This window comes from Falco punctatus (genome assembly GCF_963210335.1).
Source record: "Falco punctatus genome assembly, chromosome: 9".
NCBI classification, from domain to species: Eukaryota; Metazoa; Chordata; class Aves; order Falconiformes; family Falconidae; genus Falco; species Falco punctatus.
The window spans coordinates 716,388-737,417 of record NC_137589.1 but is presented as its reverse complement, the minus strand read 5'-3'; the positions used below and the strand labels follow the sequence as shown (position 1 = coordinate 737,417).

The following is a 21,030-nucleotide window of genomic DNA, read 5'->3' as shown; positions in this document are numbered from 1 at the left end:
TGAGACAGACAGGGGCGAGCCATGCAGCAGCTGGCAGGGACCCGAACCCGCTCGGGGGGCTCTTCATGCCAGCCCCCCAGCGCTGAGGGGCAGAGCCAGCACCATGGCTGTGCCCCCTCCCTCGGTTCTGCACCCCCCACATTGCCCTCACCTCACCCCTCCAGTGACGCAGCTTTTTTCAAGGCTGGCTGGAAAATGTTGGGCAATTTTCTGCGTGGTGGGGGAAGAACAGCGAACCCGCCAAAAGCTCCGCTGCGCCGGGCCCCCCGAAAGCACCGGCTGATTCATCAGCTTCGTACCAGGCGGGGGAGAAGCCACGGCAGCTTGCTCTGCCGCGCAGACTTCTGCCAAAGCAAACGCGTGCAGAAAGCTAACACCAATGCTTTTCACTTTCCAAGTTAAATCCCTCCAAGGATAGACATTAATTTCTTTTAGGCTTCAGTTCTGGAGCAGAATAAGCTATTTTTATCTTATTATTTCAAAAGGAAAATTTTTGTTAGGAAACTGGAGATTTGCCTCTTTCAGAAGTACGGATTTTCTCTCCATAATTGCCATTAAGTAATGGACACTCATTCAATTTAAGGCTCTCTCTAATTTGACAAGAATCTCTAGAAAGAATTTCTCCCTTGAACCACCTCCGTGAGAGATTTTCTGAGAAGCTGTAATTGAGGCGACCTTCCCCAGGAGCGCGGGAGTCCAGAGCGCCCTGGCCAAGAGCCCCAGGGGACAAGGGCTGCTCACCTCGCTGCCCCCGGGGGTATTTGAAATGTGGTCAGTGGGCTATTAAGCCCCTCTTAATCACCTCGGAGTCCCAAAGTGTTTTTCAGAAGGAAATTTACCTTGGCTTAATTAATCCTCATCTCTGTCCACAGCCCGACCGAGTGAGAGGAAAGGAAAAGTGTTGCCCGAGAGCTTTGAAAATCCTGATCTTAACGAACACTGTGTTAAACGTGTGCTGCACATCTCAATGATACTTTGAAAGACGTGCACATTATAAGCGATTCCTTGTTAACTAATTATGAAATGCAAAGTCATTGCCAATTTACCATCGCAAGACAATGTTACAGCTGCTTTCACATCGACACAATAGGCTCAGACTTTAAAACAGATCCTTCAAAGGCAATAAGTGATTAGCAGGAAAATCAGGTCCTTTTCATGGGAAGTGACAATTGAAGATACCCACTGTTTTGAACAGGGAACTCACTCCGAGACTTAAATATTGTATTCCTGTTATAATATCTGAAGCTGCTAACTCAAAATAAATGAAAAGACAGAAGTGATTTTCTCTCTTTCTTATTTTTCAGTTTCCTTAGCTCACTTCCCAAAGGTTCACCCAGTCACTCTCAGTGACGTCTCTGCACAGCATCTGCTTCTTCCCTGCACGCAGGCTGCAAAAAATGAACAGGAAAATACACACACTGGAAGTTCAGCTCCAGCCGACTTCGGTTTCAGTGACTAGGCTTCAGCGTGACAGTGTAGCTTTAATAACCATATCTCACATTAGCAGAACATCTTTGTTTATGCCAAACATACCACATAACATTCAGCAGTATACGAGGAAGAAGGATCATAATTAAATATGTACTGTAATTGTCAAAACAAACAAGCAACATTTATTTTGCTCATTTGCTGATACAGATTCACAGTGGAAACACAAAACTGAATGTGCTGGGTGGTGGATGGACGAATGGCAGCTGGGGGCAGCGAGGCTGGGCGATGAGCAGCGGCCGGACGCCAGGACACAGGGTGGCAGCAGGGCAGGGGAACTGGCTGCCACTGCAGCTCGTGCAAGGCACAAGTTACATCTGAGGTGGAAGAGCCCCAGCGTGGAGCTGCACGTGGTTAAAACCAGAAAACGTGGGGAGAACAACAGAGCACGCCACCCCACACCCTCGCTCGAGTCCCTGAAAGAGCTTTCCTCTTACTTGCTTTTTAATTAACTGCCAGTAATGAGCCTCACCCAAGCAGCCTCAGCAGAGTGCCTCTTAATGGTTTCTCGCTGCCCTCCAAATGCAGGGTGTTTTAATTACAGGCTGATCCCGGCCAAGCCAGCAGGTCTGTGCGTCCCGGGGAACAGGGCCACCTCCACAGCAAGACACCGCGTCCTCTGCGTCCCTGCAGCCACTGCACGCACCACAAAGGAAAAGGAGTGTTTGTGCATGTCACCCTGCTCAGGGCACCCTGCTCCCCATAACACCACCTAACGCAAGGCGAGCCACAAAGGCTGGACACAAACAGGTTGGATATGAGGAAAAATGTCTTCACTGAAAGGGTGGTCAGGCATTGGAACAGGCTGCCCTGGGAAGCGGTGAAATCACCATCCCTGGGGGTGTTTAACGTGGCGCTTAGGGACATGGGTTAATGGTGGACTTGGCTGTCCTGGGTTAATGGTTGGACCTGATGATCCCAAAGGTCTTTTCCAACATCAATGATTCTGTGAGTCTGTGTCTGGTGGACAGCCGCCACACTGCACTGGGGAAAGAGCCTCGGTGTCAGAGGGACTAACAGAGAGCGATGAGTTTAAAAAACATTAAGTGATAAGTCTAAAAGAAACAGAAGCTCCAGATAGCAGAAGAACTAGGTACCTTTTTTCCCACTCCATCTACTTCTTCCCCCCGTTTATTTCCCAGTACACTGTCTGTGTGCCCATGACGGTGCCCCTTCATGCTCCCAGTGCCGAGTACGGGGAGCACATGTCTTACACAGGGGCAAAGCCCAGCCTGGGAGGTCCGAGCCCAATTCAGCAGGTGCCTCCTGTGCAGCCTAATGGGTCACTTCTTGGACCCCAGCTCAACAGTCAAACTGGTCATCTGCAACAGCCAGGCAGTCGCACACCTACAGGGAGGGAAACTCTGTGACCCAAAGCGGCACCTGTGACCAAGGACAAACCGACACAGCCTACACAAGGGGCTCCTCCTGCAGAGCATCGCCTCAGGACAGAGCTGGTACCACCCAGGCAAACATTTCTGTGTGGTCAGAGCCAACACAGTAATTAAGAGCTCATCTAGCAGGTCCCCATATCCTGATGTATCAAACATCATGCTCTGAAGCACCTGCAGGACAGAATGTATGTATGTGGGACACATTTGCCAATAGTGTAAAGGCTGTACTTGAGCTCAAAGCCTACCGAACGCTGCTGTATCAAGACCTACTTTTGCAATAAAACTTATGCAAAATTTGCAACATGTTAGCACACAAAGAACGGGCGAGCACTTCCCAAAAAGGCTTAAAAAATAAACTTGGGGAATGCAGCTGCCACTTTTGTCAGACAAGGGAAATCTGATCTTGGATCTATCAGAAGAGCCCCAGTTGCAGTCCTGACAGGAGGTCTGTATGAGGAACACCGAAGTAAGACAAGTCGAGGGACACCTGAGGGCCACAGGAGATGTTGTCCAGATCGGATACACCCATAGCCTAGTGAGAATTACTTTTTTTTACTAATGTGCCAACATTTATGGCAACATTAAGTAATTTCTTACATTTAATGATTATTTTTGACTGCAGTTACATATCTGACCTTTTCCCTGTCCAGGGAGGTTTTTGCTGGCGGCTGAAAAGAGGCAAGATCACTCTGACAGTGCTGGTCATGACTCTGGGCAGTACAACGCCTGTATCCACATTTTGCCAGTGCTTGCAAATCGCTTACATGAGATTGACAATGGCCCGGACGCTACTGAAACCCCCAGAGTGGCTCCCCAAAGCCTAGAAGATGCTTTCAGCTCCCACCCTGCTCCCATTCCCGGTGCACCCTCCCCTCAGCACGTGGGCGCAGGGCATCACTGCCTTCTGCTGTGGAAAGGCAACAGCCCCACAACCATCCCAACAACCAGCTGCAGACTCCGTGTGCCCCTTCGTTCCCCTTTTGGTTTCTTTAAAAAAAAATGACAATGTCTGGATGTCACTTAAAATCAAGAGCTAATTGCACAGCACGCCGAGGAGTAATGTCTGCAGTGCAAAGAGCCATGTATGCAGATGACTTTTCAGGCTTGAGTAATTAAACAGAAGGAGAAGCAAACATTCAAGGAGCACCCAGCCAGACGGGTACGGCCACAAGTAGCCCGCTCGCTGCATCACTCCCTGCTGCAAATGTCAATTTATTCTTGCTATTTTTCTTTATGCTCTGTGACATTAACAGAGTAAATTTAGAAACAACAGACTATTTCTTTATATAGCAACAGTCAACCTGTGGAAAGCAGTGCCCTGAGACTGCAGAACAGATTCTCCAGTCTTTTTTTTTTTTAAGGGTTGTCAGGTCGTATTACCACGAACAGGCTGACAAGCTAAGAGAGCAATAGGGACGCTCACACTTCTTTGTCAAGACATACACTGAAGGGCAGGAGATACTCCTGCCCGGCTGCACCCAGCTGCCTGGCTCCCCTCGATAGCTGCCAGTACGACCACATACGGAGACGGGGTGTTTGGATGGTTCGAATGTCTAATTCCAAGCAGGCACCATACAAAAAGTTAAGAAGTGATGCTATCTGGTTAAGAAAAATGAGAAAAAAACGTTTCAGTAGCTTTTTACGAGACGAGTTCTGATGGAGCTCTGCTAAATGGAGAGACAAAGCCCCGCTAACAGTGCTGAGCGGCACCAGTAGCCGAGCAGCGAGGAGCATGGGCAGAGATGGCACAGGGGGTGCTGCCTTCAACCCCGGCACTTCCCCAGCACCAGGCACTGCCGCGGTGGGTCCATGACCAGACCTTCCAGTTGCTATGGAAATACAGATAATAATGAGCAGCAAGAGTAATCGTAGAGATGCACCAGTTGCTAACGCAACATCCAATGCACTTTATCATGCTGTAACAATATCCCAACTCCCGATGTGCAATCACACAAATGCATCTTAGAGAGACAGAGCCATTTTGGAGAAGGAAAAAAAACCCCGATGCTTTGTACGAAAAGATCAGGGAAATGGCTTACAAGAATACTCAAATCAGACAGACCATCACTAATCTTAGTACCATATCACTTTGAAAGGCCCTGACACTGTATTTAGAAGATTTTAAACATTAATTAATAGGAAAATTAGCAATATTAATAATTAACAATGCTTTTCCAAGAAAGAGTGAGCCACATTGAATCCAGTAAACAGTAGGTAACTGAAGTCCTCAGACTTGGCATGTTTTTCCTGTGTACCTAAAGAAAGCAAAAAAAGCTGCTCAAAGCAGAAAAGAAAAGGAGCTACCTGCTTCTTGTTTAACTTCATGTTTTATGCAGAAACACACACTGAGGTATTGTGAAAAAATTATTAGGTTCACAGCAGCAAGTGGTATGTGATTGATCATATGCAGGCAGGAAAACTCACCCGTATTTTAGGGTAAACAGCCCCTACAGCCCTTTGTATGGTGGCAGTTGAACTGTCCCTGGAAGTCCTGAGCTATGTGCACACAAGAGCAGGCAAAGAGCAAAAAAATCCCTGGCTCCCTGCAGAGCGTTCCAGGGCTTCCCACTCCCACTCAGCGCTGGCAGAGCCCCCAGCCCCGTGCGCGGGCACATGGGTCTGCACCCCAGCCTCACAGCTGGAGCACAGCTCTTGGAGGCAGGCGAGCATCCTGCTCCATGCGGAGCACCCCCTGCTCCCCCGCTGTCCCCCGCTCCCCAGCCGCCAGCCAGGGGCAGGTCTCTGCTCTCTCGCCCACCCGCACTGCCAGCCGGTGCCTGCCAAGCCCCCCCCCGGAGCACCGCAGCCCACGAGCCCAAGGGTGCTCTCTCCACTCCTTTGTTGATATGCTTGCTTTCCACCAACTTCACCAAAACAGCATCTACTACTTCTACTCCCTCACGTCTATTTAACCATAACTACTTCCCTACAGGAACTCTCTGTCTTTGCACAAGATGAGCTGTGAGGCAGAAACTGTTCCCCGTGAGGGCGGCGAGGCGCTGGCCCAGGCTGCCCAGAGCAGCTGTGGGTGCCCCATCCCTGGCAGTGCTCAAGGCCAGGCTGGATGGGGCTGGGGGCAGCCTGGGATGGGGGGAGGGGGCCCTGCACAGGACACGGGGTGGGACTGGGTGGTCTCTAAGGTCCCCTCCAACCCAAACCGTTCTGTGATTCTGTGAATGCTCTCCAATTTCATTGTAGTCTTCCATGGCATTACCATAACACAGCTGCACCGGTGAAGCTGTATCTCCAGTCACCCTTCGGGTCTTTTGTCCAGCACTCCCCCATTTTCCCACTCTTTATTACGCTCCTGATGAGGGCATGGAGCATTCGGGTTGCAAGTGGGAACTTAAAAACAGCTGAGAACAAGACAGAATTCAGTATTAACATTTACTTTAAATTACAAGAGAGCCTTTAAGAGGTGTGACACAGAAAAAAATAGGGGGTTTCTGGGAACAACCTTCGTTATTTTATTTAATATCATACATTCTATCATTTATTTTATTTTTCCTGATTATCATTGCTTTTATGCAAATAAATCCAGAAACGTTAGAGTTTCCTGTGAACTCAGTGTGTAACAGCCCTGAGACAAGAACTCTTTCTAACAATGAGCCTCCGAGAATATTTTCTACAATCAGCTGCCTCTGGCTTTTAATCGAAACAGGTTTTACTACTAGCCACACCAGCAAATTCACCGTGGGACGTGAAAGATAGTCTTGTTCCCCCTACTATTTCATCGGGGCTGGTAATGACTATCAGAACACTGGGAAAATAAACCAAACAAACTGGTTCATGCACCAGCCAGATCAGTCTGTCTACTTTTCTATCACGGTAGTGAATCTACAGGGTTAAGAGCACAAACCACGTGGCTTTTACATGAAGGTAACCGGACGCTACCTCAGCAGCAGCTCGGTTAACAGACACTTCCATCATTGCTTATCATCTGTGGGTGCCTAAGAAGCATTTCAACTGCAAGAGCTGCAATGGGGGATACGCTTAAAAATGAGGCTTCTTGCTTTTTAACACATATATACTGTAACTCTAGTACTGCTGCATATACGCAATTACAGCATTTGAGGGTGGTCTCTGCTACAGCATTTCATTCCACTTGAGCACCATAAACCAAATGGCAAAGAAAGAGAAAAATCATGAAAAAGAGCTGCAGTTGTCAGCTACATTCACCTCTTGCCAGCTGGATAGATTAGCACCATGGAAATACAGTTGATGTCTGGTTTGGGGTTGGCTTTTTTTTTTTTAACTTACACATATCAATGAATGCACTGGCATCAACCATGAATTCCCCCATGGCTCGGGAGCAGACCAGCGGTGCTCTGCTTCGCAGGACGGGCCAGCTCGGCACAGCACCCCGCGTGTCTGCCCTGTTCGGAGCACACACAGCTACGATGCCCTCACAGCACCCGGGTCCAAAGGAGCTCCCTCAACAGGCAGCTTTGAAAGAGAGTATGCACTGAACTACAAGAACGGAAAGGCTTTTCTTCTCCGACAGGCAGGCAATTATATATCTATTTAAAAAGCTAACAAGTCCTTTATTTACTTACATTGCAATGTGAGCAGTGTGTGATATCTGCATGTGTGTACATCGTACTTGGAGCTAATTTATACATTCCCAGTTGAGATAGCTTTCCCCACGACAGCCCTGTCAACACAGTGATGATGACTTGAAAACAAACTCTGGATTTTCTTCCCAAGAGCAGCCACCGGTGGGGTTTGCACCGTGTGCGTGGCTCCAGGGCACTATTTTAGGCGCACGGTCCTATCTTTGTCCCAGAGACTTGTAAGCAGCAAACACGCTCCCAAAATACCTTCCGCTGGGATCAATGGATGTGCTGCTCGTCAAAAGCTGCTGCAGTGTTTTAATGCCTGTGGAAACGCTGCTTCTCAACTCAACTGACCTGCACTTCCTCGACACATACAGCTGAAGAGGGAATACGCACCGAGGGCCAGCAGCACCAGTGGCTCACCAAGGTCTGGAAGGAGAGCAAACCACCCCAAGCAAGCTACCGCACCAGTGCTGCAACGCACCGGGCAGCAGCGCACGGCTCCGGGAGCCGTCGGCTCCGAGGCTGGAGAGCCCCAACACCGAGGCAGGGCAAAGCGCACTGCTGAGGCTGGGAGGTTCAGCCTCCCTGCAGCTGCCGGCATCCCCACGTGCGGTTCTGTGTTCTGCCACACATCCAGCTGGGCAAGGCGTTTCACACTGCTCTGGCGATAGAAGGGGCTCTATTTTGCAAATAAGGAAAAATTAGGACCAAGACAACATAAATGAGCGTCTGTTAGTCACACATGCTCGTGATGTAGAGAAATCTGGAAAGGGAGAGAAGAGCCACAAGAGATTCATGAATACTTGAAGATACTTCTGCTGGGGTAGGCTTGACCCCAAGCAGGAGCAGTTATCCCCTTTGGTGCTCCCTGAAGTCAACAACAAATCTGTTCTTTATTTTGGAGGTGTCAGAACAGATTTACTCAGTGGATGAACCACACTGATGCATCCGAGTGTGCCGAACACTGTGGGGACTGAGCCTGCCCACCCGGTACCTGCAGGAGGACAGGCGGGATGACCATAACAGCGCGGGATCCATTTCAACTCCGCAACAAGAGAGGGGGCCCAAATTCACCGTGGGGATGTCAAACAGAATTATTCACCAAGTTTAACTTCTCTGGGGAAAGCAGACACCCTATGTCAGTGATAAGAAAACTGGAACACGGATATGTACCAACTCGCTCTGGAAAAAAAAATCTGCTAAAAGACTTTGAACACAAGAAAGAGGGAAGCCTTGCCTCTCGCAGCAGCACGCAGCAAGGGCATCACCCTCCCCTCCAGCTGCCACAGGCACCACTGCAGGTGCAGCCCTCGCCCCGGTACAAACTGCAGTACCGGTGCACGCGTGGGGAGCAGAGGTGACCCTCGGGAGAGCCCCCCTCCCTGCATGCCACAGCAAGGCATGGCACCTCGAGGCGCTGGCACCCCAGCACGGATGGCTCGCGGGGCACGATCACACCCCCAGGGCACCGCATTCACACGGCGTCGCCACCACCACCGCCCACCCCCACGGGCGCCAGGCCGCCATCTGCCTGGCTCCCCCCCGGGAATAAATCCCCGTGCAGCCTCAGTGAGAGTCAGAGCGGAGCCAGCGATGGAAAATTCCGGATTCGCTGCAGGTGGGAGGAGGAGGGCAGAAGCCTCCCAGAGGGGGGGAGGTGGGGGTGCCTTCGGAGGTGCCGAGCTCAGTGCACGGAACAATGCAAACCAAGGCCAGAGGAAACACTGCCTAAAATTATTTCCAAAGTAGTACTGATGGGCAATCAGCAAGCGAATTGTTTATTGAAGTTACTCAACATTTTGATAAACTGAAGCCATTTCTTCTAGTTTTAAAAAAAACTGTTATTTTTTAAATAATTTCACACATAGATCTTTATATCAGAAAGCCATGTAGAAAAATATACAACATGCTGAAAATATTCATTAATCAGTCCCTAAGTTCACCTCGTTGCAGCTGTGCTTGTTTTGACGTCTGCTTGCCATTTCCCTGCTGTGGCATTTAACATGCAACAAAAGCCAACTGAACAAAACCAGCAGTGACTGTAAGTGCCCCCAGCACCCTGTTCCGCACGTGCTGTACCACACAGCTTTTATGCTGTCACTGGGTTTTAAGGTGTTATCAAGGGACTATCACAAATCCCTGACACAGAATCGTGGACTGGAAAGGACCTCGAAGCCCACCCAGTCCCACCCCGTGCCCTGTGCAGGGCCCCCTCCCCCCAGCCCAGGCTGCCCCCAGCCCCATCCAGCCTGGCCTTGAGCACTGCCAGGGATGGGGCACCCACAGCTGCTCTGGGCAGCCTGGGCCAGCGCCTCGCCGCCCTCACGGGGAACAATTTCTGCCTCACAGCTCATCTACATCTCCCCTCTCCCAGCTTAAGGCCATTCCCCCTTGGCCTGTCACCACGTGCCCACGTACAAAGCCCCTCTCCAGCTTCTTGCCGGCCCCTGTAGGTGCTGGGAGCTGCTCTAAGGTCTCCCCGGAGCCTTCTCCTCCCCAGGCTGAGCAGCCCCAGCTCTCCCAGCCCGGCGCCATAGCAGAGGGGCTCCAGCCCCCTGACCACCTCCGTGGCCTCCTCTGGGCTCACTCCAACAGGTCCACATGTTGGTGTCCTAGCAGTAACTGACAACGTAAGGCAGCTTCCAGATTGCCAGTGGGTCTAACTCCTGTGTTAGCTGCAGCTGGAAGATGGAGAGCTGTGGCCAGCTGGGATGTCTGAGCAAAGCAGCATGGTACCACCATCAGCACCCCAACGTGAGCATCTCTTTGCCCGTCAGCTCTGCCCAGACACCTGCCTGTATCATCTGTGCAGCTAAGCCTAAACCTCGGGGACTCCTGAGCTACTCCAAAAATCCCAGTACGAAGCTGACAGGCAGCACCTGTGTTGGGAGGGGTAAGCCAAGCAACTCACATTCCGGGGAGAGAAAGCCCAAGTTGCTGCCTGCTCACCAGCTCCCTGTTGTTCCCACCACATGCTGCTTTATCTGCATCTCTTCCCACAACACGGGTTCATTTCTTGAACAGGCATCATTTGCCATTTGGGGAACTCAAAGCATTGTGCTGAGCTCATAGCAACAGCTCAAACCCACGCTGACTTTCCTGGTAGTGTTTATTACTGGTTAAAGGTGCAACGATGTACGAAAGTAAATGAAAACATGTCAAGGTCAGACCCAGGAGGTACTAGAGTCGCTGAGCTCTGGACACCGTCAGAATGACTGGCCAGTCTGCCCACACAGGGATGATGGGGAAGCTCCAGCCCTTATGGAGACACAGGACCAGCACTAGCTGGTGAGGTTACCATCTCATCCCTGAAGGTCCTGCCAAGCTGCTTTCTGTGCTGGAGGAATCGATGGCAGTTCAGTTTTGAGCAAATCTAGAATCAGGCTTGAATATGAAATTATTGGGACTACTTGAATGTGTATGAATTATTCATCTGATTACCACATGTGGCACGGAGCCTTTAAAGTGCAAATTATTTGCGACCAAGCTTTAGCCTTATTTTCTGTGAAGCATAAAGCACATTTTCCAACGGTGCAAACAACCCATCTAATGTTTACCGTTTCCTGTGTTTCCTACTTTCTGGTCTTGCCTGCCCGTTTCCATTAAGACTGGGGAACCAGTAAAATATCAAGTGAATGTGCAGTGTATGGCTTTCCAGTGGATTATATGACATTTGTTTTACAAGGTAGTTTAGCATGCTACATACCACAGTTTAAAATTCGCAAGAGATGTAATATCCTTCTGATACAGTACCACCACGGATGCACAGCTGGCACAGCCCAGCCGTACCACCAGGGATGCACAGCCGTACCACAGCTGGCACAGCCCAGCCGTACCACCAGGGATGCACAGCCGCACCACCATGGACGCACAGCCGCGCCACAGCCACAGGTGCGCTCAGGCAGGTTTGGTTTCTCACAGCGGTGGCCTGTGGGTGTCTGCAGCGTGCACTGATAGGGAACATCACACCTTGGCAGCACACTTGCCATCCAGTGCTTTGGAAGTGTTTTTTCTAGATCCGAAATAGCACAGAAATAGTAGTAGCAATAAAAAGCTATTTGTGAGATAAAGAAAACGTGTTTCACACAACATCACAACTCCTGAGCTGTGTACACGTACTGTGCTGCTACTCATGCGGTCCGTGGAAAACAGATTTGGAAGGATTTTGACTGCCCCTGATGGTCTTGCATGATTAACTGACACTTAATGCAGGGGACTTTCCAACTGTATAATTGATTCCATTTTTTTATTAATTGTAATTAGCATTCATTGCAGCCCGCACCTCCACATGTGTTTCACCTAATCCTCACGGAGAACTGCTTGCTCAGAGGAGGAACCTGAGCTTCAGCCCCAGCCCTTCCAAGCCCCTTCTTTCTGACCTTTGTCAGTATACTCAGGCACTAGAATTAAAAACACACACAGAAATTCTTCAAGCGACCATAAAAGGGGGCATAAGTAAGTACTTATCCACATGCCCTTATACCGAATATCCTGCCTATACGCCAATAACATTAAATGCCAATGCTAGGCATTTAATAATAAAGCAGCAAGTCTTGGCTGCTAAGTTCCTAAATACTGCAATAGCTCCTTTCCAATGTAAGTTTCTTCCCAGTTACCACTGAGTTTCCCTGTTCTCTTCCTTTTTCCCTCCACCAGTATCAGAAATTATATATATGATGGCCTTTTGTTCCCACCAGGTAACCCCTCTGAACGCACGGGATGTAAATCATACACCAGTGGTTTAAGCAATGATGTCAACTTTTTGTTTGGGTTCTTTCTTTGGTTGTTTGTTGGAAGGTGGGGAGCGTTTTTTTGGTCGGGGAGATAACCTGAAAGGAATAAAGAAAGAAGGAAATATTTTTTTCTGAGCAAAGGCAGCTGTGTTTTCCCTGGTACAGATGGCACAGAGATGGGAGACCCAGAGCAATGCACCTGTACCTACGGTGCCACGCTGTCACAGTTGCGCTCTCACCCACGCCACTCTGCTTCAGAGCTACTCCATCCACTTTCTCCAGTGCTCCAACCTGCTGCAACCAGCATATTACCCATATAAATATAAAAGATCACTTATACCTTTAGACAGTTAGGCTGTAACACAAAAGCCTTGGACAATAAGGTGACTTTCTGTGTTGGAAAAGCCTTTTGCAGGTTAACCCGAAAGCTGCTCTGAGCACCATCCACCACAGAAGCCCACCAGCTCTCTGCTGGTGCCACTGAACCAAATAAGTGTATTTTTTGGAATAATAAATGAAAATTATCAGCTTTCAGAACAGTCAGCTGAGCCGTAAATACACTACATTGCTGTGTAATTTAATTACACAGCACGGCTAACCACCATTGGTGTTTGGTGCACAGTCAAACCACCAAGCCGCCAAATTCAGAACACCGTTCAGCACCTGCACCCCTTTGCTAGTCCCAGCGCTGGAAAAGACCCTGAACAACAGACTAGATGTAAATTAGCACATCAACATTCACACACTGTCGTCATTGCTTAGCAGTATTCAGAGCCGTCTGTTCCCACACACCTAAATGCTTTTAATGTTCCATAACTGTCACCTGAAGTAATTTAATTCCTAAAGAAAAGCAAGAGAGGGAAAGAGGACACTGACATTTATCTTTTACTGTTAGGAGAAGCTAAGCCACTCACGAGCTATCGCAGCTCTCTCTACTTCAGGGAAGAAACGCCAAACCAGCCATGGTCGCTCTCCCCAGTGCACACCTATCTACACACGAGCACACTCAGCATCTTGGATTTACACACCCTCCGGCATCCCTCTGTCACTGCCACCACACTCCACATTACTTCTCTGCAACGTCACACAACAGGAAGTTATTATCCATGATTGATGTAGGTGCCTCATTACAGGATCCGAGGACAAGGTGGTAGAAACCACACATTAACAAAACCCACAGCTGTGAAACACTTCACAGACCGTTGAATGACACAGCGTTTGAAGCTGTGGCTGGAGAGCAGGTCCATGGAAAAGAACAGGAAAAGTCATACCTGCTTCTGCATTTCTCAGGCTGACTGCGAAGAGGCTCAGTGATGTTCCCTGCCTGAGCACACCCAGATGGGCCACACTCACGGGGACTCGGTCGTGGCCACAGTGAGCAGAAAGCCCGTCCTGACTGGGGAGAAAGCGAGCATCACTCAATTTCAGGTATTCCCACACAAAATAAACTGATATTTAAAAGGAAACCCACGTTATCGCCCAAGCTGTGTGAACTGGTGAGCACACACCACACCACACATGCCTCCTCTGGCCGATGCGCTGCACGGTGACCCCCCAGCCCAACCAGCTGTCGGCACTTCAACCAGCTTACCACTTCAGAACCCAAGTTCCACATAATAGAAGTACCAAACTGCAAAAAGATAAACTGTTTTCATTTCTGGGGAGGTTTAACTTGTCAAGTGACACACGCTGACATGTTGCCAGCCACAGCACGAGATGGCCTTGTGAGTGCCTTCACAGCCAGGCACTGACGGTGCAAGCTCTCCTGGCCGGCAGCTGCTGGCGCTGGCGTCTACAAGCGAGCTGGCACCATCAGCTCCATTTCCTCGGACCTGTACCCTTGGAAAGCACAGCTGCAGGCATCAGTGGGAATGCCAGCAGAGCTGGGAAGGTCACCACGCCAGCATCAGGAACGTGGTCAGTGAGGTGTTTAGACCCCTAGCAGCGTGCTCCTGCATGCTTTTCTGAATTCACAGAAAGCCCATTTCAAGTCGATTGTGAAGACTGTAGCCTTTACAGAACAGACCAAGTATTAATTTGGTCAAACATTTTACTTGAACTGTACTTCCAGTAACTTTGTTCTTGATTGCCCTTTTCCCTCCCTGTCGCTCAAGCGTCCCATGAATTGCTGTGGGGTTTCTTAATATTTTCTTACTTTGGCTTCATGCAAACAGCCTCAGCTGCCCTCAGGGTTTGTTTTACCCCCATCTCCTCTCTTTAAACCTCCCATAGACACATGAGTCCCCAAGGCCTTGCAGGACCTTTCCTCCCTCACCTCCAGAAGGTGTTTGGGCTATTCCTACAGAAGGGAGGATGTGAAATCCCCATCCAGTGCTGCTCGGCACCAAGGGGCAGGCCATTGCGTGTGGGTCCTGTGGGACAGAGCATCCCCCTCTGGCTACGTGCCCGATGAGCCAGACTCAAATGCACGGGGGCTGGGGAGCAGCGGGGAGGAGGAGGAGGAGGGTTTGACCAACCTGGCATCGAGAGCCCACATCTCCCCAGAGCAAACGAGCGCTCAGAGGGAGCCGGCTCTGTGCAGAGCTGCTGCAGCCCTGACCTCCCTCCTGCCTCCCGGCAGCACCATCCCACGCTGCCAGACCTGGGAGGGTCGGCTGGGAGCTGGTGCCTCTGCAGGCAGAGAGCTGGCAGAAACCTGGCAGGCTCAGCATGGATCAGTCCCTCACAGGGACCTCCTGAAGGGTGCAGTGACCCCAGCAGTGCTCAAACGCCCACCCCTTGGGACCCCCCCACCTGAGGGCATCACCAGTGCCTGCGCAGCCTGTCCCTGCAGAGGACCCTGCAGCCCCACTCCCCAAAGCGGAATGGCCACCTGGATGCTGGACTCAGATCCGGAGAAACAACATTTGTCAGTGTCGTGGTCTAACCAGGACACTTGGCCAGGTCTACTGTGTGTGCTGGACCTCCACAAAATGCAAAAGCAGGAAAACTTGCACCACGCAGACCCTATTGCTGCGCTGGCAGCAGGCATCGCCTCCACACGCATGCCGGGCAAACCTACAGGACAGACGATGAGTGGGAAGGGGCCAAGCAAGGAGAGGGCAGAGCAGCATGAGCGTACCCAGCCCCGCACAGCGCGGACCCCATCTGCACCCCTGCTAACCGTGAACCTGTAACATAGGAAACGGCAAAGGAAACGTGAAAACACTGCAAGGATTTGAAAAAACAAGATAGGTAACAAAATGCTGGGAATATGAAATGTCCAGTGGTCATGCATACTCCATTCTCTCTACAAAATGCAGATCAGTTTTGTAAATAGCTGTAAATCAGAAGATTTAAATACCTGTTCTTAAGCCAGTGCAAGTGAAAGATAAAGCACGGTCTTAGGTGAGCAACAGCAATGGTTCTCCATAACTGCAGCTTTCACTGTTCAAAGGGAGACATTTTTTCCCTTGTCATCAGTGGAATCCAGAACGGTTTTTCTTCAGATTTCTTTCAGCGCTACTGAGAACAGACCACGGCCTTCAGTGTAGAGAGTGACAGCAACGTTATTAATTATTTCTGAAGGAGAAAGCAAGCCAGTAACCCAAACGTTGCACATAGCACCATATGCTTTCATGACTTGCAGTTGCTGAGTTCTCTGGATTTACCTTACTTCTGCATTACATGCCACACTGAAAAGCTTCACGTGCGGAGAAGTTTTCAATCCTGAGACTGAAGAAGGAGCATCGGCTGTGCTGGGGAGGCGGGGGGCAGCAAGTGTGTGCCAAGCGCTTGTCTCTGGGCAAAGCACACAAAAAGCCACGGATCCGGGGGAAGAAAGAATTAAAGCAAAAACAAAGCACCGCTGACAATACTAAACACAGCTTTTCTGACACCTCCTTGTAATTCCCACTCCCTCCTCCCCCCCCTTACTTATTAAGCTACCACTTCGATAATACATAAAGGCTTTTTTCTCTTGTTTTTAAATAACAGGGAAAGGCATCTGTGCTCCCAACCCACAGCCACCCAAGAGTCAGGCTATGAAAAAAGTTTGCCTTGCAATCTGATCAGTGATTACTTCAGTAAGTAATTTGCACAGCACAGAAGGTCAAAACATCTGTATCTGATCCTAAATAAACAGTATTTGGGATCCTGTAACTGGCTTACTGGGCAGGGCAGCCCCAGCCCCCAGGGACCAGGGGACCCAGTCAGGCCATGCTGGCCACCCCGCAGAAGAGCAGCACCTGGTTTATGACACATCACCTTCGGAGAGGGAGAAAAACTTTTCCTGGTCCCTGGCTGGGACTGTCCTGTCTCCCAGGGCCCGTTTCCTGGCAGCGCAGTGGGATGCCCCCAGACCTGGGGCAGACCCGGCAGGAGGCGTTTGGGCTGCCGCAGAGGTAAGAGACAGGTGATGGGGTCAGGCTTTGCTCCCCATCCTCTCCACATCTCTGTCGCTCCAACACCTCCAACAGCCTGGCGGCACACCCTTGTTTCCCCAAAGGTCCCGACCGCTGGAACAAACAATTACAGGGAAGAATCCCGATCGGAAAAATTAAAGCTTGGCACTGTGGGGAATGCTGGACATCTCACTCCCATTGGATGGGAAAATAGGAAGTAAAAGGAGGAATGTAAACAGCTTGCCAATCTGCGACAACTGAACTCTTGACTTCAAAGGGATGCAAGCTGACGATGACACGTGGGTCTGAGCATACTTCCCGAAGCCGCAGCTGGTGGCACCCAGCACCCAGAGCACCCAACCAGTGCAGGCGCAGCAGGAGGTGGCTGCAGGGTGATGGGTCAGAGCAAGAGGCAGGTTTGGCACCAACACACAGGGCTCATTCTCTGTACATCAAACAGCTCCGCAGACGAAGCGCTCCAGTTTTCGCTCACCAGATCGGCAGGGTGAGGCAGGAGGGATGCACACTCTGGTGTGTGTAACCCTACAGCCTGCCAACACATGGTTTGAAATTAAAATGGGGGTTATTTTAAGCACGATCCCCCAGGTTCTGCAGCTTCTTGCCCGTTTCCATGGGGACGGGCGCTGTGCCGCGCAGCTGCCGAGGCCGCCAGCCTCCCGTGGTCCCGTGAGGATGAGGCCGGTGGGGAGGCAGAGTGGGACCGTCCCTCCAGTGCTATTCGGGCTTCAGGAGCCCCCAGGGCCCAGCACATCCCTACAGCTGGAGCTCTTCAGCAAACTGCATAGCTAGGAAAGCAGCATCGAGACGTGTAACAGTTCTCCTGTTTCACCACAGACACACATTTTTACAGAACAGCATTTCTCAGCCTGGAAACTTGCAGCGGGCATTTGCAGAGCAGCTCTTTTTTAAGTTTTAGACCCACATCTGCCAACACGGGGAGATCGACCACCACAGGCAGGGCCGCACAGGGGGTGGTGCCCACGGCCGCAGGGCCAGCCCGGAGCAGCAGCCTGGCCCCAGTGAGGAGGGGGCACGCACCCCCCGCAGCCCCCCGGAGGGGCTTCCCTCCTCCCCGGCACCCCTCACCCTGCCAGGCCACGGCCGGCCGCCCTCACCGCTGGGTCCGTTTGCTCCCAAGCTCCAGCCCCCTCCCAGCACCAGCCGCGCCACAGCACTTCAGAGACCCCCTGAGGGGGGAAACCAACCCAGCCATGGCGCTGCCGCTGCCCCTGCGCCAGCCCCGCACAGCTCTGCGCCAGGCTGCCTCGCTGGCCAAACCCTGGGCTGCGAAACCGGGAACCTGGTTTAAAAAGTTGATTTTGATGCAAGTAGGATAAACCCAGCAGCCTGCGCTTCACCCCCTTAGAAAAAGCCATCTGCACACTGGCAGAGAGTCAAATAAGGGACTGGTAAAGAAGCGATCGAGAGACAATACTAATCACGGTGAAAGTAACTGGGCTGCAGCATTAGAACCTTGTACATCAGCTGGAAATCCAATTCAGTGCCAGCAAACAGGCAGAAAGCCCTCAGACCACTCACCTCGGTGTAAGCGAAGGAAGGAACAGCTCAGCAGAAAGCAGCAGATGGCTTTACATATTCTCATGTATATTTACATACACTTTTTTAGTAAGCCACTTCGATTCAGGAGAAGCCACAACCAAAACGCACTCTTGAAATTCCTCTGTAGATATAACTGCACATAAAGATGCATCATGCTGTGTTTTCCCCCCTCTCTCACATAACACAACTGTGGGCACCACTAATAGCACCAAGTGTAAGCGTGCCTTGTATTTCCTATTACTCAGCCTTGTTTCCCAAGTGCCAGCAATGCTGCTAAAAGGTTTTTTTAAAATATTTGGGTTGAAACATTCCTGTTGGCTTCATAATGACAGGTTTTCACCACTTAGTATAAAAACTAAAGTATATTAAAAAAAAAGTATAAAATCAATTTCAAAAAAGAAAAAAGGATTGGGGTGTCAATAAAACTTGTTTGGCCATTTCCTAGAAAAACAACACAAAAACCTTTCTGCCCACATGAAAAACAAGCCCTGCAACTGCCGTGCTGAGACCTTCCAGCACTCTGTGCCCTGCTGCGGAGAGCCGACGGTCCACAACCGGCAGCCAGGCAGCCGGCACCCGGACAGGGCTTTCGTCTGTGCTGGCAAATTCACTGACCAAGTAAGAAGCTTTTAAAAGGTGCTTACAGGTATAAATAAGAAACCCTTAAAGGCCCCTACAGACAAAGGCCTGTTTTTCCTGACGGAAGACAGCATGCTGCGATAATGCTAAACCTACAAGCCCACTACAATTCACCTTGGCTTACTGAGGCCACCTTACTCCAGCACGCTGTAACTCTGAGCGCTCAACCTTGCAAGCCCTTCTACTCTCTTACTTTATCTTCTTCTTCCCATCCTTTTTACATCTTTCTTCCCTTACTTTTTTTTTTTTCTTTCCCGCCCATTCATTAACCTTCTCTGTTCAGAAACAGGGTACAATGTACCTCACCAAAAACTAGCTGTCAAAAAGGCATCACCTCGAGCTCACACCCAGCCAATGCCTATGCAGCAGCTACTGAACACGCCAAGGTTTCTGTGTAAATGGAACCAGCTGGAGCCAATGCTCACAAGCCAAGGGGAACCACTCTCTCACGTACCAGGGCTGTCTGGAAGCACACACAAAACACGCAGACACTATCCTTTCAGAGTCAGCTTTCCTATTAGTTGAATCCCAACTCCAAAATGATCAGAAATATTTCAAAGGTTGTATGAGGAAACACGAAACAGCTCGGTGCACACACTGCAGCCAAGCACAGCACCAAAAGGCTGTCAGAGGAAGGCAGGTGCCCCCACTTCAGCTCAGACACAAAGGACCAGTGACAACTGGCCTGCACCTGGCTTCACACTCGAGAAGTTACCTGAACCAGGGGGAAAATGGAGGCCCCACGAAGGGAAGCAAGGAGGGCACAGGACAGGTGTTCCTCAGGCACGACTCTCCAAAGCACAGCTCCACGCCGCCTGCCCCTGGATGGACAGCAAGCCAGTGCCGCGCACAGGCTGCACCAGCACTGACCCGCTCCGGGCTCCATCCCTGCCGAAGCAATGAGTTCAGTCCCAGCATTAACAAAAAAAAGATGCTGAAAGAAAGAGAGGGTTGAGAGAAGATCCACCGGACAGACTCGGGAATATGAAGTTTACCCTCAGAGTCACGGACTCAGAGAGCTCAATCCACACATCACACCGACACAGATGCTGGGTGGCCGTGGTCCCAGCCTGCTGCTGTGCCGAGAGAGGGGTGTGGCAACAGAAACTCCTCCGGTTAATTGAGGTGAGATCCAGCAGCAGGATGCTGGGGTTCAACAAACGCAGACTGGAGAAAAAGACGATTTCTAACTGTGAGGTTAACTGCAGATAATCCTCCAGGGCCGGGTGTTTTACACCAAGAGCAAGGACATTTACCGCCCACCCCTAGGAAACCCACCATGCTCTGGCTTTGCCATGCCACTTTGACCTGAGGCAGTGACTCAGTAAAGTCTTGAAACCAGCGCCAAATGAAGTCTGGCAAGAGGACTGTAAGGGCTTTCTTGACTCAAAAATCATTTACGCATTTGGAATTTGATTTATCTCAGGGTAAATACTGAGCCTTGTGCTACTACTCACTAGGATAAATGGTAACCTTCTATTTACATACACTCAGTCATAATTAAAAGGGATTAACCATTGGATTTAGACAGTCAGGCTCATTCTTGTATATCCATCACAGGGAACGACCTATGGCTAAAATTTCATATACTAACCCGTCTTTTCACTTTTTTTTTCTTTTTAAATTTATTTCACTTTAAATTGTCATCACTAGTAAGTCTTCCACATTGTCACACACAAAACCAAAGTATTAACTGGCTTCTTTATGTAAGAAAGTTATTGGAATGTCTTAAAGAGATCTCCATAGCAACCATGCCGTGCCAGTAAATATGAGTTCACCAGAACAACATTGTAATTGCTCTGAGCACACACTAATAAGCCATGATGAAAAAGTAGGCAATATTAAGAAAGTAATGTCCTAATAAGTCTCCACTATTGCAAAAGTGCGGCTTGAAAATACCATATGAGATGTTATCAGGTTTTTGTCAATGATCATTCACCTGCAAAGCTCAGTTTCCCTATATTGGCTGTATACAGGCTCAGGTCAGAATGAAATGCTTTCTGAATTATGTAGCAAAGCTGTTCCTGCTGACCCAACATATCCAAGAGGGAATGAGTTTTCCACTCTGAGCACAAAATTCTGGTAAATCCCACCAGAGCTGCACACACCCGGCAGGCACATCGACCCCAGCTCACACACACCGTCAGCATGGAGGGCCGGGGCAGGGGTTGGATGGGTTTTGCAGTTCCTTCCAACAGCAACGTCAATGTGCATTTCAGTCACACCACAGCACACGCCTCGGGCAGCGAGCTGGCATTCAAACAGATGTTTTCTCTACAGTTCCGTAATAAGA

The 21,030-nt window shown here is 50.1% G+C and overlaps 1 protein-coding gene across 1 annotated transcript in view; it reads right to left on the bottom strand.

The window, feature by feature from the left end:
- Positions 1 to 21,030, bottom strand: part of STK32C (serine/threonine kinase 32C) — a 98,247-nt gene that overhangs the window by 74,891 nt on the left and 2,326 nt on the right. The gene's annotated exons all lie outside the window — the stretch shown is intronic.